This window comes from Camelus ferus, chromosome 13, assembly GCF_009834535.1.
Source record: "Camelus ferus isolate YT-003-E chromosome 13, BCGSAC_Cfer_1.0, whole genome shotgun sequence".
NCBI classification, from domain to species: Eukaryota; Metazoa; Chordata; class Mammalia; order Artiodactyla; family Camelidae; genus Camelus; species Camelus ferus.
Window position 1 is genome coordinate 30,360,795 of NC_045708.1, and position 6,015 is coordinate 30,366,809.

Consider the following 6,015-nt stretch of genomic DNA (forward strand, 5'->3'; position numbering starts at 1 on the left):
CAACTGCGAGGCTGGGAAGCAGAGGAGCAGCGTGACCTTGGATGATTTAGCACCTGGTTTCTTTGGCTCTTCCTGTATGAGGTTTACTGGCTTTGTGTCAAATGGAAGGAGGAGGTGCCAGGGATTTGAATTAAATCTGTCAAACAGAGGGTGAGGGGAGTGCAGAAGGCCAGAGAGGCTGTGTAGGGAACCCTGATAGCCCGACAGCACCATCTGGACTTGGCAAGGATGACAGCCCTGAGAGCAGGTGGAACCAGCCAGAAAAGCAGCTAGAACTCTGCTGTCCCAGGCCTGTCCCGAGCAGGACTCCCAGAATCTCTGATATAGAAGGAACACTGACCTCCTATAAGGGGGGAGCTCGGGCTCTTAGTAACTTTGCAGAGAGAATAAAGGTCTTCGTGAAGGCAGGGCCAGGCAGGCGGCTGGTTTGTTTAGTGCCTCCTAGAGGTCCTCAGAGTACCAGCGGTGTGCTGGAGCTGGCTCATACTGGCCCATGAGAGTGGATTGTTAAATTTTCAGGAATTTTGTGAGCTGGTTGTCAAACACAGTCATCATTAAAAATTAAATTCAAGGAGGTGGGTGTAGCTCAGTGGTAGAGTATGTGCTTAGCATGCATGAGGTCCTGGGTTCAATCCCCAGTACTTCCATTAAAATAAATACATACGTACATACATACATACATACATACATACATACCCAATTACCTCCTCTCCTAAATTAAAAAAAAAGGAATTCTATAAACCTACAATTACATAAAGTAAATTAATAACATAGGTAGTAAATATTGAGAACTCATCACTTTCTAATGATTTTACTGCGTTGTACTATTGTCTGTGCTCCTGAGGTTACTGACACCTGTTGCATTTGTACAGTGGACATGCCACATAGTGGTGTGCAGCTGAGCAGCTATTCCCAACTGCACCATTCAGTGACATCACGTCGGTCATTTGAGATCAGCCATGGTGGGAATATCTATCCCACAGAGATGGGCAAACACTATCATGTTTTCCCCATGGAGAGAGGCCTGTTAAACATTTATTAGCACCCAACTGCCACTGGGTGACCAAGAAAGAAACTGATACACATAAGCTTTGAAACATCTTAGTTCCAAGGAAGCAGTGGGTCCTGTTATCATGTGCAGAGCTGATTTGAAGAAAAACTGAAAATACTGCTTCTCTGCTTGTTCTGTCTTCCTCTGTTTTTCACGAGTGAGAAACCTGTTTGCTTTCCTCCTAAATTTGGTGATTTTTGAGGCTCTGTCTCCCCTGTGGGCTGCACTGCAGCTAAACTCCCCCTAGGAAAGCAGACTGCAGTTTTTCCTGCCTAATTGGCAAACTGAAAATGTGCTGGCAAGAATATGTCTGAACTAGGCATCAAAAGAGCTCATTCCCAAGTGGTTTGAAGAGCAATAACAGTGTTAACTTCTCCAACAGAGAAGAAATCATTTATAAATGATTGTTTTGCTGGTTTTGCTTTTTATTAAAATTATTACTGTGAAATAGAAAGCTTTGTCTGCCTTTGTCCCCCAAACTCTGTCCCTATTGGTGGTTCTTTTCAAGTAAGAATCACATGCTGAATCTACATTTTATTATTTTCATATCATAAAATGAGGGAAAGACTTCATAGAAACTTCATCCTATTCACTTGCACACCAGCTGCATTCGGAAAAACCGTAATTTGCCTTTCAAACGCAGAGTGCTGTCTGAATTATAATACTGCCAACTCTCAACTGTCAAGATGATGAAGGAAAATACTCATGCAGATGGTATGAGCTTGTCGTGGGCCTGCTCAGTGCGCTCTCCCCGACTGACTTTAGAACTGAGATTCGAATGGTAAGTAAGAGCTGAAAGCCATTAAGAATGGCTGAGTGGTGCAGTGAGGGCCCAGGGGATTGAAGGAATCTGTGTACCCACCAGAAGAGCCACTGGAACTCGTTTTCATGACATTTCAAAAGGCTTCCTGGAAGAAACAGTGGTAAGAGCTTTAGGAACTAACTCCAGTCAGTACCAGGCCTGAGACCCTTGAACTGAGGCTGTTCTTCAACCTGCGAGGGTCCGGTAGCCCACCTTGAGTGAGAGAGCTCCCGAATAATGCTTCATTGTCGCAGCCGGGGTTGCTGCTCCATCACCCACTCATACTGTCATTCAACCCAAATCCTGAGGAATGTGACCTGTATTTCCTTATTTTCTATGAAATTCTTCAAATGACACAGAAGCAGAGAGGATGGTTTGGTAAACTCCTCAAATTTTAAGTGATCAAAAATTTTTTTTTCCTGTCTCTACCTATTTCTTTTCCTTAAGCATTTAAAAACAAACCTCACACACCATATCGTTTCTTCTCTGCATATTTCAGCAGCCATCTCATTTTTAAAAGAGATTTTCTTTGGAGGGGATGGTAATAGCTCAGTGGTAGAGAATAGGCTTAATATATACAAGGCCCTGGGTTCTAGCCCCAGTATCTCCATCAAAAAAAAAAAAAAAGGAAAAAAGAGATGCCTTATGCCTTTACCACAAACAACAAAATTAACAGTAATTCCTTGACACCATCTAGTTCCCAGTCCATATAAACTCCCTCCAGCTGTCTCAAAAGAACTGCATTTACTGCATCACAGACCGATGTTTTTGGTGGAGTGGGAGGTCCTCTGGAAAGGGTGATGACTGCTCCCCCACTATCCTGACTATGGCTCTGGCACAAATCACGCTGAAGGGCGTCCAGTAGGGAGAGCTGTAGACCGGCTACAAAGACCTTCCCCAGCTGTTGGATCTTTGGATTTCCTCTCCCCAAGGATAAGCCAGTGAGCCTTCTATTCTCCCATGTCCCACGGTCATCCCCTGAGACTTTCCCAGATTCCTGCTGCTGACACCCACCTGGCCGTCATGCTGGTTCCCATTTCACTGCTTTTCCTGCAGCTGCATCTTTCACAGCAGGAATTTCCTAAATCAGAGAAGAGGCTTCTCCCAAGGATTACCGCTCCTCCAATGGCCTCAGATCTACTGTACCGTCAGTGAATCACACTCTTGAGGGCTCCCAGGAGGCCTTGGCTTCTTCGTTTGTTAGAAAATTTGGGCTGAATTTCTCATGAGATAAGTCAGAGATTTGAGTGGCAGCACACTGTGTCTCATCTGCAGGTGCTCCTCTGCCTAAAGAGACGGCAACTGGATGCACTGCTTGCTCAGGGATCTTCTTCTGCTCTAAAGAATATAATTAGTGCTTGCTTTGGCAGCACACATACTAAAATTGGAATGATTCAGAGAAGATTAGTGTGGCCCCTGTACAAGGATGACATGCAAATTCGTGAAGCATTCCACAGTTTTACAAGGTCCCACTGTAGAGCACAGGGAACAATATTCAGTACCTTGTAATGGCCTAAATGAAAAAGAATATGAAAAGGAATATATATGTATAAATGAAACACTATGCTGTACACCAGAAATTAACACGACATTGTAAATATTCAATTAAAAATAATAAAATAAAGAATATTATTAAGACAATTGGCGATATTTGAACTAAAGTCTGTATTTTATTGTTTGATAGTATCCTATCAATGACCAATTTTCCTGATTTTGATGATTGTGCTGATGAGAATATGTAAGAGAGGGTCCTAGTTTTTAGAAGAGCCATATTCAATATTGAGGGATAGGCATCATGTCTGCAACTTACTTTTCAATGATTCAGAAGATAATGGGTCTCTATAGAGAGAAAATGATAAGGCAAATGTGGTACAATGTTAACATTGGGGGGAGCCTGGATGAAAGGCGTATGGGAATCCTTTGTGTGAATAGTCTAAATAAATCTGAAATTACATCAGCCTCATCTGCCGGGCTCACCTCATCTCCAGTAAATGTTGTGTTTCAGGGCATTTCCTGAGGCTCTCTCCTCTTCCTGATCCCTTGGCAATCGCCTCCATTTCCACAGTATAGCGGAATCCAGAGCAACTACTCAAAGTGAATTTTTGTTGAATAAAGGTTCATAGACAACATGATACAGTTTGTAACAGTGCACAGGTGCTTGCTGTAGGAAAAATTTAGCCAGGCCTTTCAGAGATGACCCCTCAGCTCCACAACTGCAAATCCTGCTGAAGATGCCTAGGAAAGGTTACCTGGTAGAAAGATAAGAGACACTCTTGTCTCCCCAGAACTCCTGGCTTTCTTGTACCTGCGTATACCTTTTGGATCAACTAAATCACATTTCACAGAGATCTTCAGAATTGAGCTTATGTCCTGCATCACTGTATCATGTAGGAAAGGGAAATATATTTTCATCAAAGAGTCAAAAAAAGAGGGCAAAATAAAACATTTCAGATTAGTGAAAGAAAGCAAATCAGAGAATTTGCCATCAGCAAACCCTTTGTAGGAAATACTGAAGGATTTATCAGTAATGTGAGACCAGATAGAAGGTGTGAAAAGCAAGAAGGAATATGATGACTTAAAAAAAATATAATAATTGTGATGTGTGGGTTTAAGACACAATGGAAATCAATAACAGTGATAACATATAAGTTAGGGGGAAGTAAATGAAGTTAAAAGATTTGTATTGTCCAGGATGAGGGTAAATATCCTGGATAACTTTAGACATTGGTAAGTTGAATTTCTGGTGTAATTACTAAAAGAATAGAAACACAGAATCTAACCTACAAACTAGCCTACAAGGGGTAGAAAATGGAATGAGAAAAAATATATAATCAACCTAAAAGAAAGACAGGGGAAATAGAACACGCAGGATAAACAGAAGGCACAAAATAAGATCACACATTTAAACCTAATTTAGCATATCAGTAAAATGTAAATTGACTAAATGCTTCTTTAAGAATGACAGATATAAAAATATCTAATTATACTCTTTGGATAAGAGATACTTCCAAAACGTAAGGATACAGATTGTTTGAAAGCAAAAGGTTGCAAGAAGAAATCCCAAGTATTTAGTCAGGGTTTAGTCAGGAACACAGAAGCCTCTCTGAGCATTTTGTGTAAAGAGACTTACTTAATGCCGGGAATCACAGTCTTACACAATCTGAGATGGTTGCGTGATTAGAGGACAAAGGTCGGCAAGCTGCTTTCACAGGAAACCTGCTTTCAGGAAAGCAAGAGTGGGTGATTCTCAGGAAGCTTAATGGCTACTCCTTCTCATCCGGCTTCCAAACACTGTGCAGTTGCCCCTCATTGGCTGAATTTAATCCAGAATCATAAAAGGAAAATGATACTGGGAACTAGTCCCAAGCTTCAGAGGTAAGTGACGACACGCAGCTGATAACAAGCAATCTAGCCCCAAAGGAAATAGATGTAGCTATGTTATTATCAGACTAAAGTATCAGACTCTAAGGTCAAAAGTATTACTGGAGATAAAGAGAATCACTTCATAATACAAAAAATATAAGATTCAATTCACCAGGAAAATACGACATTTGAATTTGTACTTGCTTAATAACCAAGCTTCAAAATATATGAAGCAAAGCCTGACAGAACTACAAGGCAAAATATATACAGCCACAATCATATTGGATGGATTTTATCTACCTCTCTCAGAAATAAATTTAAAATTCAGCAAGGACAGGAAGAGTTTGAAAATATGAAAAAAATTTGACTTAATAGACATATACAGGGCACTGTGCCTAATAACTCCATTCTTTTTAGCACACACAGAACATTTACAAATATGTATTAACCATATTCTGGGTCACAAAGCAAACCCCAACCAATTTCTAAAAGTCTAAATTGTACACAGCTTATTTTGTAATCTCAATAAAATTAAGCTGGAAAATAACAAAGAAGTAATGAAAGTCACCATCTTTGAGAAATTAAGAATCATACTTTTAAACTACTTATGAGTCATAAAAATGTAAGAAATATTTAGAACGAGTGATAATAAAAATACTGCATTTCACAATATATGGGATCAATGAAAGTAGTATCTAGAGGAAAATTTATAGCTTTAAATGTAAGTATTAGAAAATCAGAAAGACTGAAAATTAAATTACTAGACATGTGAAAAAGCAGAAAATTATGGGCCATACTC

General features: G+C 40.2%; 1 non-coding gene across 1 annotated transcript; it reads left to right on the plus strand.

Moving 5' to 3' along the window:
* Positions 1 to 3,207: 3,207 nt before the first annotated feature.
* LOC116668370 lies at positions 3,208 to 3,314 on the plus strand. Its single transcript, XR_004325540.1, has one exon. It is a non-coding gene; the product is annotated as a U6 spliceosomal RNA (small nuclear RNA).
* Positions 3,315 to 6,015: the final 2,701 nt, after the last annotated feature.